General features: G+C 45.6%; 2 protein-coding genes across 13 annotated transcripts in view; one reads left to right on the top strand and one right to left on the bottom strand.

Moving 5' to 3' along the window:
* The window catches only part of LOC119168738 (Kv channel-interacting protein 4), an 850,622-nt gene that overhangs the window by 645,632 nt on the left and 180,128 nt on the right, over positions 1-24,862 (top strand). The window lies entirely within an intron of this gene.
* LOC119167749 (uncharacterized) overlaps positions 1-24,862 on the bottom strand; it is a 197,231-nt gene that overhangs the window by 162,678 nt on the left and 9,691 nt on the right. The window lies entirely within an intron of this gene.

Raw genomic sequence — 24,862 nt, 5'->3', positions numbered from 1 at the left:
TTAGAAACCCGGGTTGAGCTACCAAATGAAAATGTCGCCATTTTCACAGAAGAAATGACCTGACTATTCCGTCACGCTGACCCAGACATGCCCCAGGAAGAAAACGTTCATCTCCTCATGCGAGGCGTCAAACAAGAGCTCTTCGCAGGACTGATGAGAAATCCACCGAACACCTTCCAAGAATTCGTAGCCGAAGCGACCGCTATCGAAAAGACCCTGGACATGCGCACCAGACAGTATAATCGTTGCCTGACTCTAGAATGCACTGCTGCTCAAGCCAGTAACTCCGATGACCTGTGTGAAACAATCCGGGCGATCTTGCGGGAAGAGCTGCGCAAGCTGTTGTCTTCGGCGCAGCCTCAAGTGGATTCGATCGCCGACATTGTGCGAGAAGAAGTTCGGCAATCGCTTCGAATTCCCTAAGCACCGCTGCACGAGCCGGAAGCTATGAGCTACGCCGCTGCAGTGCGCCACAACGCTCCTCCCCGTCCACGCCGAAACGCCGCCCAATCGCACTTCCGCCGACATACGCCACCGCCGCCACCACCCCTACCTACGTCATACCGTTCGCCAGCGGCCTAGCGCAGTGCACCGAGGAAGACTGACGTCTGTCGCACCCCTGACCACCGCCCGCTGTGCTACCACTGCGGCGAGGCCGGACACACATACCGCCGTTGCCAGTACCGACACATGGGACTGCGTGGCTTCGCCGTCAATGCACCGCGTCCACAGCCAGGAGAACGACCACGTGACATTGCCGACTACCTGACAGGAACTTGGTGGACACCACGAAGCCCTTCGCGTTCGCCGTCGCCCAGCCGCCGCACGTCAGCACACCACCGGCAGTATTCTGCCCCAACGCGGGCCGGTCTCTTAGCCCGTATCCGGGAAACTAAGGGCAGCAACCGATGGAGGTGCGGTTGCTGTGCGACGAACTACCGAAAGTCCTCCGACGACGACGACGCCGCGACGGAGCTTTCCGAACACAACGCCAACCAGGCAAAGCCCTGACGGCGAAACCTCACTTACCGAAGGTGACCTGACGACGCAACATGGAAGCAGCGGAACAAGCCAACGCAGCCGTGACCCGACGCCACGCCCTAACTGTAATGCGAGACGGCGAACTAACGAACTCGACGTTCTTATGAACGGCCACAGTTTGACCGCTCTCGTCCATACTGGAGCCGACAACTCCGTCATCAGTGTGTCGTTCGCCACGAAGTTAAAGAAAACTAGGACAGCTTGGCAAGTCCCTGAAATCCGCCCAGCCGAAGGTCATCTCGTAACACCTGCAGGAATCTGCACAGCGAGAGTCACCATTAACGGCCGTATCGATCCTACAGACGTCGTAGTCCTACAGCGTTGCTCGAAAGATCTCATCCTTGGCAAGGACCTACTATGCCTCCATGGTGCTGTTATCAACCTAAAACCAAAGTCGACAACGTTATCCACAAAAGAAGCACTACCGCCGCGCGCGCCGTCAGGAAACCATGCCTTGAATGTGCTGGAAAAACAAGTCACTATTCCGCCTCGCTCAAGCGTCATTATTTCAGTCGGCGCTCGTAAATCACCTGACTTGGAAGGCATCGTTGAAGGCAGTCAGCATCTGTTGGTCACCCAAAATATTTGCGTCGCAAGAGGAATTGCAGAGCTGCAGGGAGGCAAAGCTACGGTTATGCTCACGAATTTCAGCAATGAGTACAAATATGTGCACAAAGGAACAACGGTCGCATACATCGAAGAAATTGTCGAAGCCACCAGTGCTTTCTCTTCGCCGATTCTGCGGAACCTGCTCAGAGGAACCAAGCCCCTTCCATAGCTTTCGATGTCAATCACAGACTTCTGAACCATAAGCAAGAACAGCTCAAGACCCTGCTCCTGCAATACGAACATTGCTTTTTGTCGTCATCAAAAATTCGGCAGACCCAATCACGAAACATCGCATCATGAGCGAAGAAAATGCCAGACCACTCCGTCAGAGTCAGGGTGGTTCGACGTATCGACCCACTTGATTTCGAGGTTGTCCCCGACGGCATCATGAACTCTCAACGACGCCAATCGCGACCTGAAGTCGTCCATGTCGCGCGCCTCAAGCAGTTTCATGCGCGTTGACAAACTGAAACAGTGTTTTTTGTATTATATAAGTATCGTAATTTATCCATTGTACTTTCTTGCATTATTTTTGTACATTCATCTTTAGGTAAAGCATCGGGACGATGCCGTTTTCAGAAGAGGGCAACGCCACGTTTCATTTAACAAGTTTTGTTATCGTCCCAAAACACTACACAATTCTCAGCGCAAACCGCGCCTGCAGTTTTCGAAAAGCTTCCGGACTGTAGTAGATCATTTCGATAATATCACGCCTACTGTGCGAACTGTACAGATTATTCTGGAACCTACGCCACCGCCAGCGATAACGCTAGAACATTCGACGGCAAGAGTATAAATGCAGATGCACTTCGCCGCTTGTCAGTAGTTGATCGACGGTCGACGCTCAGTTCACTGCTATCTGTACACGACTGCTACTGTAATCGAACTTTCCGTTTACCTGGCACAGGTTCGCCCAAATAAACAGTTCAATCCCAACATAAAGTCTCCTGTCTTCCGCCACGTCACGACCCGTGACAATATCCAGTATGTCAGTGAACGTGCGGTTTGTGCGTTCCACAAGGCCATTTGTAAGAGATTGATTTGGCGTTGAATGGCAAAAATGCAAAGTGCAGAGACGAAGCGATTCTTCTACAGTGTCGGCGAAGAACTGGTGACTACGATCACTGATGATAACGCGAGGTGGATCATGGCAAAAAAAAATGAATCATAACAAGAAAGTGGTGACGAAATCCGCTGTGAAAGATGGTATCCCAGCAGTTTCTGCATATCTGCAGAGGTGATCGACGCAGAATAGGATCCAGCAGCTGTTGTCGCAAGACCACGAAAACGCTCCTAGCAGGTCGATACCAAGTTGATTGATTGATTGATTTGTGGTATTTAACGTCCCAGAACCACCATATCATTATGGGAGACGCCGTAGTGGAGGGCTCCGGAAATTTCGACCACCTGTGGTTCTTTAACGTGCACCCAAATCTGAGCACACAGGCCAACAACATTTCCGCCTCCATCGGAAAAGTAGCCGCCGCAGCCCGGATTTGAACCTGCGACCGGCTGGTGAGCAGCCGAGTATCTTAGCCACTAGACCACCGCGGCGGGCCAACCCAGTTGTTCGAAAGGTGTTGCGGGTGGCGTTATAGTGTGAAAGAAGCCATCTGGACTACTTGTAAGTCGTTTGTGGCGCTGGCACTTGTCGCAACAGGGGACGTATTGCTTCGTACATAGTCGCATTTTAGGACAGTAGAAGCGCTTTTGAGTTTGATGTAAAGTGCGGATGAATCCAAGATGGCCTGACATCGGGTCATCATGGATTACATAGAGGATGTCGCACCGCAGGCTTTGGGGAACCACTAGCAAATACCGCGCATCATTTGCCGAGAAATTGACCTTGTTCAACGGTACCTAGCGAAGAAGAAAGCGACCACTGCCTTTGGGATTTCTGTCAGTGGCCAACAAACAGTCTAAAGTCAAATCGTTGTGCTATTTTTACTTAAACATGGTCACGTCAGAAAACGCGAGAGAAACAGTAGCAAAGCAGATGTCAAACGTGTCTGTATTACCGTCAGTCATAGACAATGGAAGGCGAGAAAGGCAATCGGCGTCAGTACAATGTCGTTTACTTTTGTATGCAACATCGAAGTCAAATTCTTGAAGGCGTAGAGCCCAGCGTGCAAGGCGGCCGGGAAGGTTCGAAGATTAGTGAGCCAGCATATGGAATGATGGTATGTTACAATAGTGAACGGACGCCCATTCATGTAACAACAAAAGTTCTGAATAGCAAATACGGCTGCCAAGCATTCTTGTTCGGTCACAGTGTAATCGTTTTCAGCCTTGCTGAGAGAACGACTAGTATAGGCAGTGACATGCTCTCTGTAATTGATGCACTGAACACGAATGCCTCCAATGGCAATACCGCTTGCGTCACTGTGTACTTCTGCAGGAGCAGAAGGATCAAGATGACGGAGAATCGGTTCTGATGTTAGCAGAAATTTGAGTTGACAGAACGCAGCGTCACATTCAGATGTCCACTCGAGTGCACTGTCTTTTCGCAAAAGGCTGGTCATTAACTACATGATGTCCACAAATTTTAGCACGAAGCATCGAAAGTAAAAACATAACCCGAGAAAGCTGCGAAGCTCTTTCACAGATGTGGGTGCCTTTAATGCGCCTACCGCTTTAATTTCCCGGGGGTCAGGCCTGTCCCCATTTTGTCTACCAAATGGCCAAGGACCAATGCCTGTCGTTCATGAAACCGACACTTGGAGTTCAAGTCCAAGCTAGCTTTTTCCGCACAGTCCAGAACAAGGATTAAACAAATGTTACGTTCCTCGAATGTGCGCTCAAAGATGATAACGTCGTCCAGATAGCACAAACACTTCTCCCATTTCAGTCCCTAAAGAATCGAGTGCATAAATCTTCCAAATATAACGGGAGCATGGTATAGCCTAAACGGCATCACATTGAACTAGTATAGTCCATCAGGTGTCACAAATGCGTTTTTTTTTTCTTGTCAGCAGCGTGCATGGAGTTCTGCCATTATCCTGATTGTTGATTGAGTGAAGAAAAGTAGGAAACTGAATTCAGACAGTCAAATAGGTCGTCGATTCAAAGCAGTGGATATACATCTTTTTTTAGTCAAGGCATTAAGTTGTATATAATCAACACAAAACCTCCAGGAATCGTCTTTCTTGCGAACCAGAACCACATGTGCTGCCCATGAGCTGCATATCTCTTCAATGACGCCCTTCTGCAACACGGTCTTGAACTTGTTCAGCTATAACTTTTCGCTCGGATGACGACACCCTGTAAGGTTTTCGCCGAAGCGGATAGGGAAAGGTTGTTTCAATAGTATGCTGCACTCTGGAACATGGCAAAGACAGTCGCTTGTCCTTTTCGCCGAAGTCAAACACGAACCCATCTCGTTGTAATATTTGGACCGATTCTTGTTGTTCATGGGACCATAGCGTCTTGCTACTCATGCTCTAAATGGGCGACTCATGGAAGGTACTGCGTCAAGAGGTGCCCAGGGTTTCTGACATTCCTCGTTGTTGACGGCCACAATAGAATTTTCCTCGACACCATGAAACAGTGCGAGCTTCATTCCTCGAAAAAGGATAACCAGCGCAGACGAAGAGTTAGGCGTCCAAAAAAACAGACAGCCATTAGTAATTGAAATAACCGATTGAGACACCATTACATTTTTTATTGCACTTTGAACCGTGAGAGGTTCACGATGGCATCAATGTCTGATACTGCAACTATTGGAGCAGGTACGGCTACAGAACTCATAGCCAATGATGGTAATGTCAGCTCTTTAAAAACAATCAGTAAATCTTCTTTTGACGGCGGCTGCTCAACTAGGGCGGGAAGGGCATCACCACCGCTAACAGAAACTTCACACATATCGCAGTCGACGAAAGCGCCACACTCTTAAAAGAAGTCAATGCCAAGAACATCATGTGTACATCGCTTCAGAATCGGAAACTCAGTTGGGAACGCCTTTCTCGCGAAGAACACGCTGACGGCACATACTCTTTAGGGTTGAAGTATGTCTCTGCCCAGGCCACGAAATGTGCTAGAATCCTGGTTGAAAAACACAACTTTGTAATCTGAGCTATTTTCGAAAGAACTACTCATAACAGAAACTGTGACACCAGTATCCACTAATTTTGTTGCACATGATCAGTCTATTTACAGACATATCTAGTTTTTTCCATCGTACCTGGTGGAGGTATATGAAGTGACTTTCGTTTTGCGACCTCACCTTCATCGGCCGCACCGACTAATTTCCCGGAGATGGTGGTGGCGACTTCTGTCGTAGAGGTGAAGGGGAGCGACGCGTTAGGCCAGGCAGAGGTGTCCGCTACGGTCAGAAGCGGGCAAGGTACTGATTGATTGATATGTGCGGTTTAACGTCCCAAAACCACTATATGATTATGAGAGACGCCGTAGTGGAGGGCTCCGGAAATTTAGACCACCTGGGGTTCTTTAACGTGCACCCAAATCTGAGCACACGGGCCTACAAGGGGAAGGTACTACAACTGTTATCCTGCCGTGGGGTGCTATTGGGATACGCGGACCACCAGGGAACGTCATAAATATGGCCATTGCGAGAAAGTCTTGACGATTGTTCGTATCTTGTCGTCATCTCTCTGCCGACGGCAGAACCGACCAATGTGTCCTACATAACCACAGTTGTAGCCCACAGGAGATTGACAATATGCATTTTAGAAAAGATTGTGAGGGCGTGGTGACACAGGTGCGTATTCATTCGGGTTCTGATAGGCGGTGGCCAGCAGTGAAGAGTAAGTAAAGCGGCGCTGGTACCTTTTCTCTTGATAGTAACTGCGCTTAAGCTTCAGTGGTGTGCCAGAAACGTAGTTGTACGCCTCGATACTTTCTGCAGTAAGAAAAATAGGATGCTGATGCTAGTCGCGAACCGGCAAGGTGTAGCTTCACAAGGCGTCGCACGAGTGTGTCGACAGAGTTCTTCACGCACAATCTCACGTATCGTAGATGCAAGATCATAGGGCACGTAGTTGTCAACAATTGCCAGCATGGTCACATTTGGTATTCGACGAAATTTAGGGGCAATAAGCCTCATCGTCAGCGTCTCAAAAGTGCGACACTGCCGCATGACATTGGCTACTGTACCAATGCTCTCTGCTGGGTATCGCAGAGAAAGTTATAAACGTCCTCTGCGATACCCTTTAACAGGTGGCCAACTTTGTCCTCCTCAGACAAGCAAGGGTTAACAGTCTTGTATAGCTTCGGGATCGCCTTGATATGCATCGTGCACGTTCCGCCTGGGACCTAGGCTTTTTGCAGCAGCGTTTGTTTGTCTTGCTTCTTCTTTGCCACGGTGTCCCCAAAACTTTTTGATTTCGGACATGAAGCGTTCCGACCTTGTGAGGGCGTCTTCATGGTTCTCATACCATGTGAGCGCCGTGTCCCTCAAGAAGAACACTATGTTAGTCAACTTAGCTGCCGCGTTCCAAAAGTAGTAGTTGCTAACGCGCTTGTAATGTTTCAGCCACTCGTCCACGCCCTCGCCAGATTTGCCCCCAAAAGGACGGCGCTATATCAGATGCTGATGCTGCCAAGGACCAGTCGCGGCTAACGTCGGTAATAAAAGTGTCGCTGAAACTTGTGGCGCAGTACCGTCAGCTGCGGGATTCAGAGTTCTGTCTTCACCGTGAAACATCTCGACCGCCAGTGGTAACGAGGGTAGCCCGGCAATGCATCGGCGTAGCTCAAGTTGTTGCAGAACCTTGTTGCTTAGTTAGGTATCCATCACCTCCACCATAAAACAATTACAGTTCAATTGAGATTGACTATGTTTATTTACAGATGACATGAGGCCATCATCGGCGATGATGGCAAACATAGGCCGCATTAACAAACTTCCCCTTCCTCTAACTTCGTCCTAAACCATGGCCCGGCTCATACCGTACGAATATCATTGCATCTTGCTTATGTCACAATTGTCCGCCTGGTCTTAGAATATGCTAATAATGTGTGGTTCCCTCACACAGTGATTAGTATCAATACTGAAAAGGGTTCAGCGGAAAGCAGTGCGCTTTATCTTCAATAGATACTGGCGCAACGACTCACCTACTGCTCTATTACACCGTGCTGGTCTACCCAGCCTTGACAGTCGTGCAAAGGTTTTCCGGCTTAAATTTCTTTATCTACATTTACACAGATCATTCTGCATAAACCCAGATCTTACTTGAAATTTCCAGATACCAGACCGACGAGGCGAAGGCATTCATGAGAACTCGAAGAATACTTATTTAGTATTAATACTTTTTCCTATTCGTTCTTCCCGCGCCTAGTTAGAGAATGTAACACACTGAATCCAGTCATTAAATAGCAGCAAACATTAGAGAACTTTATGAAACTCATTGAAGGTACTGATCTATTCTAATGTAGTTAGCATGTACAGTGATTACCTGTTTTTCTTCACGCAGTCTTTCCTGTTCCAATTGTAATACTAAAGCACTTGTCTGCATAGATTTATTGTTTAATATGGTTCCTTGATAACAATACCCGATCTGTGTTTTCTTATTTCTGTGCTTCGTTTCTTTTCGACTCCTGTTTTTTTCGGTGTACCATTAGTGTACTTTGTACTTTATATCGTTCAAATAACTATGTATGATTTTTTTATGCCGTAGTGCTGTGCTCATTCATTATGTGTTCTTTATTATTTTGATTTTTCTTGTTTCAAACGTCGAAAGTTGTAACAGTGATGCTCACCCCTGTAATAATCACCATGGGCGATTTACAGTATTCTGTAAATAAATAAAAAATAAAAATAACCACTGCTCTTTTCCCGGGAGCAGCTGTATTCGCAAACACCAGCGTTTTTGCACTTTTGTGAGATTAGATGTAAAAGTATTAGCTGCAGCCTAAAGGCTGGTGCTCACCGGTGACTAGCAGCGGTCGTGCAACCATTTGCGACTGGTCGCAAACAGTCACGAACGGTCGCAAATGGTCATAAAGCGACTGTTTTGGCTAGCCGCTTCTTGACCAATTTTTCAGCCGCGCGACTGCAGTCGCAAAGCTGCTGGAACTAATCAGCGATGCTCAATTGTTGTTATTTTTTGTTTTTTTTATTGCGCTGGCTTTGTGCCGCCAGATACGTGCCGCCAGATACGAGTGCGTTCCTCTGGGTTTGTGGCACCTTGGCCACCACGAAATACTTGGCTTGAAGATGGTGGGGCGCAGCAGCTCCAGCAAAGTGTCGAATTTACGTAGTGGCATTCGCAGGAAGCGGAACACCGTCAAAGTAAAGAAAAAATTAATTGTGCACTATCTTTCCCCCGTATTCACAATTGTTTTTTTTTTCTTGAACTTGACTTGTCACCGCCTCCAATGCAGCTCGTTTAGAACGCGTTTGTGCTTCATGCCTTGGCAATGACTTAAGACACCGCGGCCGTGCTGCATTGAATGCTTTGGCAAGTCAAGATGAATTCAAGAGCGTTTCTGAATACGTTCGACTCTCGGAAATACTCCTCATCGTCTCAGCGCAGCTTGGAAGGTAGGCGGCTTGCATGGCCGGCCGACTTTCGCGATTGAAGGACGGTGACACCCACCACCAGCTTTTTTTCTTTGGAGGCATCTGTGCTGCCAGCGCTGACATCATCGCACAGTATACCAGCACCATGACAATCTCTTGTTCTTCGCATAAATCGCACTGCTTGACGCTTTTGGGAATGCTGTGCGTGAATGAACGAAAGCAATAAAAGTGGCGCGCTTAGTTTGCTCCGCTCAATCAGCTGGCGGCGATCAGCTTATCGGCGCCGGTCTCCAGAGTTATCGCTGATAACGAGATCCGAACGCGACTTTCAGGTTTTGCGACTTCCGGTCGCTCACATGCAGCATCTGCCGGTGTGAACATCAGTCGCTTTTTCGTCGCCAGTCGCGAATGATCGCGCGATCGCGGCCAGTCGCTGGTGTGCACCAGTCTTAGGTTCGTTATGGGGATGCATGCTCCTGTCACATGGTGTAAATTGTGACATCGTCGAAGGGTTTTGTTATAATAAAACTGTTGAAGTTGCCTAAAACTCAGGTGGTCTCCTCAGAGACCTGAAGTAAAAACTATTGCAAACTTTCATTTTATTTATTTTATTTATTTATTTGCAGAAATTTGGTAGTTATAATCGGGCATTACATAGATACAGAGAGAGGTCCCAAAATCAACAGACTGTACATGAAACCTCCCGTAATGAACGAGTAATAAAAGTATGTACAATGCAGTTATATATGAGCACAAACTAAATATCGTAACAAAAGAAGCATACCACTAACACGATTTGTTTATAAATAAGGCTAAAAAAGTAGGGATGATAAAACGATTATGCTGAATGCAAGTAAGATCGAAGGTTTCACTTGAATGTGTGGAAACGAGAGATATTCTTACTATGGCAAGGTAATGAGTTCCACAGTTGTGTGACAGAGAAGTTAGTGAAGCTGCCATAATTAGTAGTGGGTCTCGGTAGAAAATAGCTATTGCTGGAAGCGAAATGGGTTGACATTGGGTGAGGGTGCTGGTTTTTAATGACTACAGGGTACGAAAGATTTCCGTTGATAGATTTATGAATCAGAAATGCGAGTGAGTGTGAAGTTTCCCCAACAACAAAATGCCGTTAGCGATGAATAATGAAGATGCTTCTCATGTGCAGCTGCTATGTGTCATGATAAAAATGACTTGATTATGAGTGTGCTGCAAGCGCGATAAATTAATCAGATAGGTGTTTCTCCAGGACGATATCCTATAATTATCATGCTTATGAAAGAAATCGTAGTAAAGAGAGATGAGTGTTTTTATTGAAGAAATTGCAAATAATATCCTAGTGCCACATTCTGCCTCTTTTTTAACGTGAGAACATGCTCATCAAAATTTAGGTGTTTATCTGATGTGACACCAAGAAACTTGACATTATCAGTGGGATAGAGTGTGCTTAAAGCAAATGGTAATGATGGAGATCGTCAAAAATGATTTAGCCGAAAGGAAGTCGCCGCAGTCGTGGCCGAGTAGTTTAAGCCGAAAGGAAGAATGACGAACTTGGATTTCGTAGCATTATTGTTTGGTTCTTTTTGTTGACAAAAGGTAACTATGTTATCCGCGTTGTGGTTAAGTTTACCCAATAATCAATGTTGTTATCTGAGCAAAAAATTGTGGTGTCTTCCACGTAAAGAATACAGTCAGATCTTTTTGGGTGTTTTGAAAGGTCACTAATATATAAGTATAAGAGTGGTGCTAATATTGATTCCTGCAGTACCCCAACATTACATGTTTTGGGGTGAAAATAAGTGTTAAATATTAATACAATACATTGTCTGTTTTCCAAATAGTTTCGTTGTAATTTGAGTGCCGGGTCTGTCATACCAATTAAATAAAATTTAGCAATAGGTATGTTGTGAACAAGTGACTCAAATTCTTCAGACAAATCACTAGATATATAATGCGCCAACCAAGTTTTCTGAATGAATTGCCTGCCGGATGCCATCTGTCAAATATATTTTTACCGTAATGACATTTCAGGACTGGAAACTCTAGTGTCCACTTTGGAGAAGTTTGAATCTGTATCAAATTTCGCAATGCAGATGGGCTCCTTAGGTTTTTTTTAACTACCTCAAAAATATATCAAATTGAACCCAAGTCACTCACGGTACCAGAAAGATATAGTTCAGCTTACCTGTCGCATTACACGCTTACATAAAAATTGTCATTTTAGGTGTAATGATAATGCTTTTTCATTTATTGCATTGAAAAGGAAATTGGAAATTAAAAGAAAATAGGCTAAGAACCACTACTTAAGCAGTGCCTTCACCACATTTAAAAAACAAAGTCATTCGCGTTCTGGAGGTTGAATAGCCCTGCATCGTCTATGCCCTCGCCGTTTATTCTTAAATGTTAACCTTCCGGAAATGCTAAAGCTATAGCAGATTCTTTTATTATTCACTTTAAATCTGTTTTTATATTGATAATGGCATCACTCCTTCAGTTTCAGTGTGCAGCAAACTGCGAGGTCTCTCCTATATTCAACTAAATTCCTCTAGAGCAATCACACTATATGAATATTGAGTTTTCAAAATCATTTGGCCCTGACGGTATTGTAAGTATGTTTGTGAAGTTTTATTCAGAATAATGTGCTGATCACCTCACTGTCGTCATTAAAAAGCAATATTTTCTGCAGCAGATGCGCAGCTGCAGAACTCGGCAATCGTGGTACCCATGTTTTGGTCCGGGACCAAGCAAATAATACGAAGGTATAGGCCTAAATATCTTTGCAACCTACCATCTCTAAACTTCTGGAGCATAATGCCGTTACATCTTGGCACCATTCAAATAGCACACGCATGGCAGGACCCGCGTGCATCATGACCCGAGCACCTGGCTGGACCCGGTTCACATACGCCCCGCATTGGGTGCTTCTCGATGGAGGAGGAAGTCGGCTTAAGAACAACTTCGGTGTTCGACTGAGGCGCACATTCTACGACCGCAATCACTGAGTTTTGGGCACAGGTCCACCACTTTATTAAACTCGTCTATTATTACGGCCCGAGTGCTTCAGCGTCGCAACAATATGAAAAAGTCAGAACTTAGCCGCAAAAGCGAAGCAATGAATGCGATAGTAACGAATCGGAAGGTGACGTGCAGCATGGAAAGCAGGTCGAAACGTGCGACGCATTTCTCACACACAAATAACGCACGAAACGTGCTCACCGGTACAGATGAAAGCGAATAAGCGCTTCAGTTGTTACTTCGCTGTGTCTTAAAAGCGTGCTGCCTCACCGCGGTGTTCTAGTGGCTAAGGTACTCGGCTGCTGACCCGCAGTCGCGTGATCAAATCCTAGCTGCGGTGGCTGCATTTTTTGATGGATGCGGAAAGGTTTTAGGCCCGTGTGTTCAAGTTTAGATGCACGTTAAAGAACCCCATGTGGTCGAAATTTTTGAGCCCTCCACTACATCGGCTTTCATAATCATATGGTGGTTTCGGGATGCCAAACTCTACATATCAATCAATCTAAAAAGCTCACTCTTTTTGCAAACGCAGACTGTGCAACAATTGCAGCGACCTTTGTGCGGCCGGCAACTACAACAAAATCATTCTGGCGAAACCCAAAGGCGAGCCAAGACGCACGGTTTTCCCCACTGCAATATAAGGGCGTGCGATCGAGCGTACACCCCTTATTCTCTACGCGGGTCAAAGTACGCGTGAAAGATAAGCGCACGCCACCGCGTCGTGACTATGACTATGTGATGATGCGCGCTCATTGCGCCATATTGCTCGTATTGCTGAAAGCACGATAGTCCCCACCCCCACCCCCCCGAGATGTCCGGCACCAGCGGTAAGCGCCATATATAAATAGCTTGCTGTTTGAATTGAGAGACGTGCTTCTCTGTAGCTCAGTTGTTAACGCCTCACACTGATGTCTCAGTGGTACCAAATTCAATTCTGCGTGCTGCAGTCTTTTAAATGCGAAGCATTTCTTAGCGAACTTCAGTGACTTTGAGCATGTCTATCTATCTATCTATCTATCTATCTATCTATCTATCTATCTATCTATCTATCTATCTATCTATCTATCTATCTATCTATCTATCTATCTATCTAGCTAGCTAGCTAGCTATCTATCTATCTATCTATCTATCTATCTATCTATCTATCTATCTATCTATCTATCTATCTATCTATCTATCTATCTATCTTTCTTTCTTTCTTTCTATCTATCTATCTATCTATCTATCTATCTATCTAGCTAGCTAGCTAGCTATCTATCTATCTATCTATCTATCTATCTATCTATCTATCTATCTAGCCGCCTACGACTTTTAGCTCTCCTGGTTATTTCGATGATGGTATCAATACCAAACTTGGTATGGCATAACATGATTGTATGAAGAACATATTTCACTAGTCATAACATCAAAGTCTTGACAAGTATTTTATGAGTGTAATAATATACATGTCATGATCCAGCAGCTTTTGCGGTGGTTTCGTTCACATGGCATGTTGCAAAACTCGTATGGCATGGCATGGTTGCATGGCAAACACAGGCGACAGACCCTAACATAAAAATCATGACATGGGTGTTATGTAACAACATGACTACACGCCACGCTCATGATTCGCAGGCGGTTCTTTCGCTAGCTTCACTAATACCTAATTTGGTATTACGGGGCACGAATGTATGACAAGGGTATGATACTTGTGCAAAGATGATTGATGATGATTGATTGATATCTGGAGTTGAACGTCCCAAAACCACTATATGATTATGAAAGATGCTGTAGTGGAGGGCTCCGGAAATTTCGACACCTGGGGTTCTTGAACGTGCACCCAAATCTGGGCACACGGGCCTACAACATTTTCGCCTCCATCGGAAATGCAGCCGCCGCAGCTGGAATTCAAACCCGCGACCTGCGGGTCAGCAGCCGAGTACCTTAGCCATTGGACCACCGCGGCGGGGCTAGGTGCGTTCACATATGATGAGTGACGTTTGCGGGATAGTCTAGCTGAAACTGTCGATATTATTGCTCTCACAATAATAGCAAGCAGACTGTAGAACATATATATACCGTACTGAAACGTTCCGCACGTTCGGATGCCCTACATACGGAATTATTGGAATACGGAAGTCGTGTATGCATATGCGGAGAGATGCGGCACTCCGCATATAAAAATAAGTAAAGCCAAATGATACGGAAAGGTCCGCATATAAGGAACGGCGTATGATACGGAAAGGTCCGCACATTAGGAAAGCCGTATTAATTATGTGGAAATGAAATTGATGTCTGATTCTGGTGGAAAGCAATAATACGTGTAGATTGAATTGACGTGTACATCTAGTGTACATGCAATACTGTGTACAAGTCGTCCCAAGATCTCTTAAAGATGCATGATGAGGTAGTGAAATATTTTATCTTTTCAAAAGTCTGGATACGTGAGCAAAATAAGCTTTTAGAGAAAATATATTAAGAAGCTACACAATTACATGCTTGGCAACATAAAATATGGTTACATTGTAACCAAATAATGCAGTGTTTTATGCAATATACAAAAAACTTACAAAGTTATTTGCATTACAAAAGCATTGATATGTACATCGAAAGAAGCCCTGCTACAATGAATATGTCTTTTTTCGTCTATACACTCCAACTGTGAATAGCCACATCTCATTGTAGATGATATGCAAATGAGTTCACTGAAATTTCACGAGTTGTATCTCGGCTACAGAATGGGGGCACAAAACATAACCCAACAACAGCAATTTTACATCGAGTACTTTATACTTAAACAGTAATCATAGCAATGTGAAAGTGTGGTGTTGAGGTTATCTCTTGAATGGCTGGTGGAGATTGGCAAAATGCTGCTTGAGGCTCTGGCACCATTGTGGATGCAGCATGTCATTTCCATGCACATTTATGTGCATGGCAGTGACATCAACCGCACCATCATCGAAACCATCAAAAGCGAGATGAGCGGAGACCTCCGCAGGGCATTTCTCGCTATCGTGAAATGTGTTTACTACCCCCCCCCCCCTTTTACCTGAGAAACTGCACAACTCTATCAGAGGACTCGGCACCAATGACAGGGTGCCCAAGCGAGTGATACTGTCGAGGTGTGAGAGACACCTTGAGCTAATCAAGGAAGAGTACCTCGACAAGTACAAGATGGCGCTCTCAACCACCATTTAGTCAGACACGTCGGGCAACTACAAGAAGGCCCTAATCACCATTGTTCAAGGAAACTAAGGTGTGCCTGACCGGCCGCCACTCTACGTTTGTTCGCATCCGCTGGAGGCCATTGTTTCCGTGGGCGTAAACAGGAGAGCACCATGAATTGAACTGATTCATTTATGTTGCCGAAGCCCCTGACAACATGGAAATTCGAAGGGGCCTCGCCCAGCAGCCTAAGTAATAAAAATGATGTCTTGCAGCACTTTTATTCTCGCTCTACGATGAATTTTCGTTTGCGAATATTGTAGTAGCGACACCCTGGCTCCACTATATTATATGTCCTTCAGAGGCACCTGAACATGTAAATGATTGGCACAAATGATGTCAGACACACATCCAAGCACTTTTGTTCACATGCACAAGTAATATAACGCACAAAATGACGCCGAAAAGGAAATACACACAATACTTTATGTTATGCAATGGTGAATCTTATAACAAGTGCACCAATGAGCTCTGCTACATGTAAGAAAACAGCATGCTTCTTGCATAAAAAATAACTAGATTGTTCATACGGCGTTTAACAAGACAGTAAATCCAGTGAAACGTTATTATAAAATCATGAATTAAATGCTTCCCACACTAAAATTTTAACATCTGCCACTAAAAACCCTCAATGTACAATGTCAAATTTTATGAAAGGAAACAAGCAAATGCATGGCCCGAGCACTTTGGCGGCTGCTTGAAGCGCGAAAAGAGGGAGCGAGAGCAACCACAACCTCTATTCCAGTCATCTAGTGGTGGCTAAAACGGCCAGTCATTGGTGATATAGAACTTGGAGAAAGATTGCTGCCCTGTCCCCGTAAAGGTGATTACGCCTGGCCTCTTATGTAATTGTTTTGAACGGGAGGCGGTTGCTATCATGCCGCTGGCTCAATATTACCAATGGCCGGTTGTTTTGCTCGCCACTAGATCACTGGAATAGAGGCTGTCGTTGCTATCGATCTCGCTTGAACGCGCCTACAAACAGCTGCCACAGGTCACGGGCCATGCATTCGCGTATTCCCTCTCCTAAAAAAATTACAGTGCACATTAAATAGTGCGTACACGTATATTTGCTGCCTAAGAAATTCCCACTTTGAAGCATGTTGTGACGTGAAACTTCAATTTGTGAAGGCGAAAAATCGCTATGAAAGCAAGCAGGGCATTGCAGCTGTCATTAAAAATTTGTGCAAGCCAGACTACTATAGACTACCACAAAGAAATAGGGGAGCAAGAGTAACAGAAAGGAACCATCAACAGAAGAGTCAAGTGTTCGTGCTATCTGTAACTGCTTACGCCTTAGTATATACAGCGCGCTCATAACATTTCAAATACCAATATTTAAAATAACTACTCTATTAATATTGTAAAAGATGCAGTAAAACTGAATTACTCTATAAAACGTGACACAACATGACATCACCTTTTTTCATAGCAAAATGGACTAAGAGTCTGGAACGCAAGATAAAATCTTCAAGAGAATAATTAGGTTTGAAGTCACAATTTTTACCAAGGCTACCATGATTATAACCAATCGGGTTCAACAAGGCTAGTGTTAGTTCTTAAGGCTTATGTTTACTGGACTAATGAACTATACCACAAAAAGCAAAGCATTCAAGCAAAGCACCACAGCGCTGTGTAATTATCTACAATGCATTTGTAATGGTATTAGTGCCTTTACTTGCTGCCTTTTATCGAGGTAACTGGAGTAGTATATATAGCTGAAAATTCACTGTGGCGCCAAAACCTGTTGGTCGAATCTCAATTGAAGAATTGGTGAAGCTCGCACGAAACTAGGCTGCACAAACTTTGAAACAGTGAAACTGTATGAATTTCAAGACTACACTGATTGCTTCTGGTTTGTTCCTATGCTTAAGCTTAGAGAAAAGGGTTTCGTTCAATTGCTGCTAACAATGAAATGCTATCGAAATTGCCCACAAATAAAGTGCGTTCAGGCATTTGTCGTTTTCCCCACTGGGCCATTCTGAATTAAACATCAAAACCTATTTGGCTGGCGACCATCAGAACTATTTTTTGTTAAAAATAGTGCGAATTTACTCTATTGAAAACAGTGAATTGCAAGAATATTTCAGAGAAAAAATGTTAGGTCACAAGGGTGCCTTCTGAGCTTCGGAGAATGTTGTCTGGGTATTGCTGTGAGAAAATTTAAAAGTATCGCTTTTTTGCGATATCAACTTTGGTTTTTTTATCAATTAAAGGTGGTCGTGTGAGGTAATTCAAGCCGAGTAATATTAGTGCAATTTTTCTGCCACATAGGCTTCCGAGAATCGAGCCAAAATGTTTGATATTTTCATGCTTTTTTTAAGGCAAGACTGCACTTTGTATGAATATCTGAGCAATGAAAACTTACTCCACAGAAGGTATGTTTTGCTAAAAAATACTCTTGGATCCTCAAGTAGGTAAAGTTAACCAGAAAAAAATCACGAATTTCAATATAATGATATTTTGGTCCACACTGAGATGCAATTCGCATCATGTAGTGGGTCATTTAGATCTTACTTTTATACGTAAATCAAAAGCAAATAACCATTTCTTGTTATATGACAAGCTCTATCATTACAATTTTGGTTTCAATTAAGTGAAGAATTTTTGAAATTTCTCATTGATGGCCATGGGAACTTTTGGACAGAAGACATCATACACTAAATGGAAAAACAGCCACCAAAGGTCAAATTCAAAAATTATTTTCTTTCTTAAAACAAAAGCTGTATCGACATGACTTGACATATAAACAAAACTGTTCTTTTTTGCTTTCGTAGGGCGAAAAAGTTTCGCTAATATTACTGAGCGTCAAGCACCATACACAAGCACCTTTACTTATTGTCTAGACTAAATTTGGTAAAGAAAGATTTAGGAGGTCGTTACATAAAAGTACTTTATTTCGTAAACAACACCCAAGCGACATCTTGGGAAGTCCAGAAGGCACCCAGGTGACCAAAAATGTTGTTCTGTCTGATATTTTTTAGCAATTCACTGTTTTCAATACAGTAAATGAGCCCAGTATTCTTTTCAATTACTTTATTATCGTTAGCAAAATAGCTAGGATGTTGGGTGTGGAATTGCCCCACTACCATTATTTATTCTTTCAAAGCTCAAAGTATCACCCTTTGTTTAGTGCCATCCTTACATACAATGTCTGCATAAGAAAGACAAAAAAGGCACGTCAGACAAAGTTCGCAAGGTAAGATATTTTCGTATTAGATAAATTAATTACCATAAACAGCAGCAAACCAACATTAATTCCGAGTAGCCCAAAACAAACGCTATGTACCAGTGTACAAGAGCCAATGGCAAACTATTCATTTGATGATGTGTGGTGATAGACAGAAAGCACTTATTGCAATGATCAGCCTGTAATCAAACTGAATGAAGTTCAATGCACTGTTCAATCCAACACCACAGAGGCATCTTTGCTATGGCAAAGCCATGTTTCAATGATTCACGCTCAAGATGGAACAATACAAATGTCAAAAAAGGTGAAAAAAAGAAGGAAAAACAAAAAAAGAAAAGTGGGGACGTAATGTAGGAGTGGTGTGCTACAAAGCAGTGGCCGCTATACAGACACGAACAAAGGAAAGGAGCAGTGTAGCAAACTGGTTTCACTTTGCATCCCCTTTTCTTTCCTCTTTTTTCTTTTCCTTTCACCTTTTTTTCCTTCCCTTGGCCCCAATCTCTGACAAGAGAACACAATACAAGCACACTCGCCTACACCAAAAGATGACATCACTACTAACCCCCTTAAAACTAACACACCAGTGATAACAAGGTGACTTTTACAAAAATAGGTCCTCCTATCGTAACGTTGGCCAGCCTGTCTGAGGCACTTCCACTGTTCACCCTGATACCCCACAAGGAGTTTCCATCTGTGGGCTCTCATCTTCATTTTAGATAACACTAGGATGGGCTTACATTGACGAATATGCACAAAAAGTTTAGTGATGTATCCTTCTTCAGAATATGCAACTTTATTCATCAAAAATTACTGATACGTTGCTTCCTGGCTTAATATTGCCGCGTGCATAGCAGCATTTAGTGGCGAGATAGCGACGACAACGAATGACGCGGATTTGCTCGAGAGGCGCAGAGCAGGTGAGTGAAGAAGATGACAATCCTAGTAGCCTTCTCTGAGAGCATCTCTACAAGTTCCACTGTCCGTGCTTTTAAATAAACCACCTGTAATTTATAACTCGCGACACTGGTGGAGGAGCTGGGTACTACCACCTTATGATCAGCACCCCTGTGAGAAGCCCCGACTCCGGCTCTACGAGACAGCCACGCGTGGAGACGCCTGTGCACCGCTCAAGCCACTGCCTTCAAGGTCTTGAACCAGAATTTGGCCTTTTAGAGGGAGCAACACTTCTGACAGCCACTCCTACTCAAGAAATGGCAAGGAGTCCTGCACAGGTGACTGTCCAAAATATGCACGTTCCTGAACCATTTCATGGCCGGCCGAACGAAGATGCGCAAGACTGGCTTGAGCAGTTTGAACGGGTAGCTAAATCGAACTACTGGAGTCTCGACAAAAAGCTCTTCCACGTATACTTCGCCCTTGAAGACGGCGCGAAGACGTGGTTTATAAACCGGGAGGCAACATTGATGACATGGGAGGAGTTTTGTCGTCGGTTTCTTGACACCTTCGGTAACGCGGATCGACGCGAAAACGCACAACGCCTTCTTGAAAGACGCACTCGACAGCTGCTTGAAAGCGTCGCCATGTTTGCTGAGGATATGGTGCGTCTTTGCCACCCCCAACATGCCCGAGGCTCAAAAGCTAAGCCATCTCATGAGGGGCGTAAAAGAGCAGCTGTTTGTTGGTCTTGTGCACAATCCGCCAACAGTGAATGAGTTCACCAGGGAGGCCACCGCAATAGAGCGTGCGCGGCAGCAATGGTATCGACAGTCTGATCGCCCGGCCACCGGCGCAGCTGCAGGCGACGCCGCACTTACCGCAAACGACGAGTTTTCTCTACGCCACCTGATTGGACAGATCGTACGCGAGGAGATCGCGAAGGACAACGCAAAATACACATTGCAGTCACAGGCGCCCGCGCAGCAGGAGTCCACGGTTGCCTCCGTTGCTGAAGTCGTTCGCCATGAACTTCGACAAGCGTTTGGCTCTCCTCAGCAATATTCCGCTCCATCACACCGTCAAAACTCGTGTACCTACACAGACGCTGTGCGTCGTCCATTGGCTCCAGAAGTATCCTACCTGCCGAACGGATACATCTATGTAGACGCTCTTCGTCGACCCACGCCCATGCTAGTGCCGCAGTACCTCGAACCGTATCCTGTGGCAGCCTGGGCTCAGCAGGATTCTGTCAGGCAACCCTATATGCGGAAGACCGACATATGGCGCACTGCAGATCACCGACCACTCTGCTACAACTGCGGAAAGCCAGGGCACATTTACCGTTTTTGCCCACATCGCCGAGCTGAATACCGCGGTAGTGCACCTACAGCTACGGGCCGACGGTTCGACGAAAGCCGTGCCCCCATCGATGACGACCAGGCTGGTAGGCGGGAAGGCTCTTCTATCTTCCAGACGCGCTCCCCATCCTCGGCTCACTTTGGTTCACCAAGCCGCCGTAGTTATGCTGACGCCGTCAGAGGTTGGTCTCCAAGCCCACGGCGGATGGATGGATGGATGGTCGGATGGATATGGCTGTACCCTTTAGATCGGGCGGTGGCTAGCAATACCAATCCGTAATACTTAATGAACCAAAAACTAGATTTATTTTTTTCTGTAAAAAGTGAGTTTGAGGACTCGTACTTTCAAGTGAAGGGTTTAATTTTCAATCGTGCCTTGACTTTAGCCACCAATCAGATAACCTCCTTCTAGTTAAGTCTACCCGCTTAAAGTCTATTTTGCCCTCCCTGACCCTAAACCCCAGTGCTTTTAAAAACTCTGCGCCATCGTCCTGAACTATAGGGTGAAGCCCTTTACAGAACATTATCAAGTGTTTGGCAGTTTCTTCTGCACGGGGAAAATGAAAGCAGCGACCTCTGGGGGGAGGATTGCAAGCCGTCGAAGTGCCGAAAATCCCCCACTGCTGCCGAAACACGTCAGAGACGACGATGAAGACTCTGCCGAGCAAACTGTGACTGCCGACCTCGCTGTGACGATTGACCGCGTTGAAGTGATGGCCTTAGTCGATACGGGTGCAGACTTATTCATAATGAGTGAACGATTGGAAGACGAACTCAAAAAAGTGAGCATAGAATGAACGGGCCCTTATATCCGAAATGCTGGAGGCCAGATAATGACTCCCACGGGAAAATGTACAGCAAGACTCACGATTGAGAATGTGACTTTTGTAGCCACATTTCTGATCCTACCGGAGTGCTGCAAACCTATGATGCTGGGAATGGACATCTTAAGAGAGTACGGTGCTGTGGTCAACATACGCGATGGTGTGATCCCATTCGCCACTGACAAGTCTGTGACCTATGATCCAGACCAAGAACCCAGGGCGTTTCCTGTGGTCGACGACGACGTCTGCGTGCCACCACTGTCATGTAGTCTTGTTTCCGTGTGTTGCGGCATGCACTGTAATGAAGACGTCATAGCCGAACGCATCACTGCCCTTCTTTTTCGCCAAGGCATCACCATCGCTCGCGGCATCGTCAGCTTTGTGGATGGGCGCACAGAGGTGCTTCTGACCAACTTCTCGAATGAGCGGTGGCACATCGATAAAGGCATGGCTGTGGCGTACCTCGAAGAGCTCGACTGCTTTCACGACTGTCTTTTAATGCAAGGGGAAGCCACAGATCAATCACCTCCACATACACCACCAGTCGATTTCGGTCCAAGTCTAACACTGGCTGAAAGATGCCGTCTTATGGAGCTGCTCGACCAGTTCAAGGAATGCTTCTCATTGACATCACGAGTGGGTTGAACGCCTCTGACTAAACATCGCATCATTACGGAAGACACAACAAGACCGATCCGACAGAACCCATATCGCGTCGCTCAAAAACAACGTGAAGTAATCGAGCAGCAAGTCAAGAAGATGTTAGAGAATGATGTAATCCAACCATCAAAGAGTCCTGGGGCATCGCCAGTGGTACTCGTGAAAAAGAAAGATGGCAGCTTGCGTTTCTGCATCGATTATCATAAGCTGAACCATGTTACAAAAAAGACGTTTATACATTACCACGGATCGATGACTCTTTGGACAGGCTACGGCATGCGCGCTACATCTCGTCAATGGACCTTAATTGTGGATACTGGCAAATAAAAGTAGATGAGCGCGACCGAGAAAAGATTGCCTTGGTGACGCCAGACTGGTTTTATAAATTCAAAGTGCTCCATTTCGGTCTATGCTCAGCCCCAGCTACGTTTCAGAGACTCATGGGTACCTTCTGTCCGGCCTGAAGTGGAAAACATGCCTTGTGTACCTCGACGACTTGATCGTTTTTCCGGCCACGTTTGAAGAGCATCTAAAGCGGCTACTATCAGTTCTTCAAGCCATGCGGTCTACTGGACTCACACTCAAACCGGAAAAATGCCACTTCGGCTTCGAAGAACTCCAGTTCCTGGGACACGTGATCAGTCGCGAAGGTGTGAAGCCTGACCCAGATAAAACGGCAGCCGTCGCAAAGTTCGCAAGGCCTGTTGATAAGAAAGCGGTCAGGCGTTTTCTGGGTCTCTGCGCCTACTACCGGCGATTTATAGCTGGCTTTGCACACATAGCATCCCCACTCACCGCCTTACAAGGAAAGACGTTGCAATTGTATGGGGTGAAAAGCGAGATGCTTCGTTCAAGGAGCTGCGACAGCGTCTACAAACTCTACCTGTCCTCGCTCACTTCGACGAGAATGCACTGAAAGCCACCCATACAGACGCCAGCAATGTGGGCCTAGGTGCTGTTCTTGTCCAATGCCAAGATGGTGTAGAGAGAGTGGTTGCCTATGCTAGCAGAACGTCGACACGCGCCCAGTTCAGCTACTCAACAACGTAGAAGGAGTGTCTGGCTGTCGTTTGGGCAGTTGCGAAGTTCTGCCCGTACTTATATGGCCGTGCTTTCCAAGTCGTAAGCGACCATCAATTTCTTTGTTGGTTGACCAACATGAAAGACCCATCTGGACGTTTAGCGCGATGGAGCTTACGGCTCCAAAAGTACGACATGACCGTAGTTTACAAGTCTGGAAGGCAACACTTAGACGCCGACTGTTTGTCAAGGTCACCGATTGAATCACCGGCTATAGACGATGATGAATTCACAGGTTTTTTTAGGAGTTGTTGATGCAGCTATCATTTCTCCGCAACAACAGGATGATCGGGAGCTCAACTCGCTTATAGAATTCTTGAACGGACGAGCCGCCAATGCACCAAGAGTGTTTTCAAAGAACTTATCATCATTCTGCTTACGGGACGGAATTCTGTACAAAAAGAATTTTTCATCAACAGGTAGAAGCTATCTGCTGGTAGTTCCTGGAGCTCTCCGCCGCGAAATTTTACAAGTCTGCCATGACGAAGCCACTGCGGGCCACCTCGGTTTCACAAGAACATTGACACGCAGCAAAGAAAAATATTACTTGCCAAGAATCGCTGCAAAGGTGAAACATTACGTCCGAACATGCATTGACTGTCAGCGGCGCAAGGTCAAACCCGCTGGGTTATTACATCCTGTGCCCGTGCCAGAAACCCTGTTTTCTCAAATCGGAATCAATCTGCAGGGCCCATTCCCAACATCGGACAGCGGCAACAAATGAGTTATAGTGGCGACGGACTACCTCACCCGATACGCGGAGACCAAGGCAATCGCGAGTGGCACTGCAGCTGAAGCGGCCCAGTTCTTCATTGAGAACATTGTTCTGAGACATGGTGCTCCAGCTGTCGTCATAACAGACAAAGGTACCGCGTTTACAGCCGAGCTTTAGCGCACTGCGCTTACGCTCAGTGGCACAGCGCATAGGAAGACGGCAGCTTACCACCCACAAACGAATGGGCTTACAGAACGACTTAACAAGACAATCGCTGACATGCTTTGCATGTATGTCGACGTGGAACACAAGAATTGGGACCGAATATTGCCGTACATCACATTCGCGTATAATACGGCGTGCCAGGAAACAACAAAAATGACGCCGTTCGCACTAATTCATGGCAGAGAAGTTATTACAATGCTTGATGCCATGCTGCCTTGCGATTGCAATGATTCAGAGACCGACGCCACAGACTTCACTGAGCGTGCCGAGGAAGCAAGGCAGCTTGCTCACATCAGCATACTAAACCAGCAGCAACTTCCCGCCCAACAGTACAACCTTCGCCATCGATTCGTCATTTATCAACCAGGAGATAGAGTCTGGGTTTGGTTTCCTGTACGACGACGAGGCCTCTCTGAAAAACTCTTATGCCGATATTTCGGACCCTACAAGGTTTTGCGCCGTCTTAGGGACGTGACGTACGAAGTCGTGCCCGACGCCTCCTCCTGTTCGAAACGTCGCCAGCATTTGCCTGAAACAGTGAACGTGGTCCGCATGAAACTTTACCAC

Source organism: Rhipicephalus microplus, chromosome 6, assembly GCF_043290135.1.
Source record: "Rhipicephalus microplus isolate Deutch F79 chromosome 6, USDA_Rmic, whole genome shotgun sequence".
In the NCBI taxonomy this organism is placed as follows: domain Eukaryota; kingdom Metazoa; phylum Arthropoda; class Arachnida; order Ixodida; family Ixodidae; genus Rhipicephalus; species Rhipicephalus microplus.
Note: the sequence above shows the minus strand (reverse complement) of the source record. Positions and strands in the feature narration are given on the sequence as shown.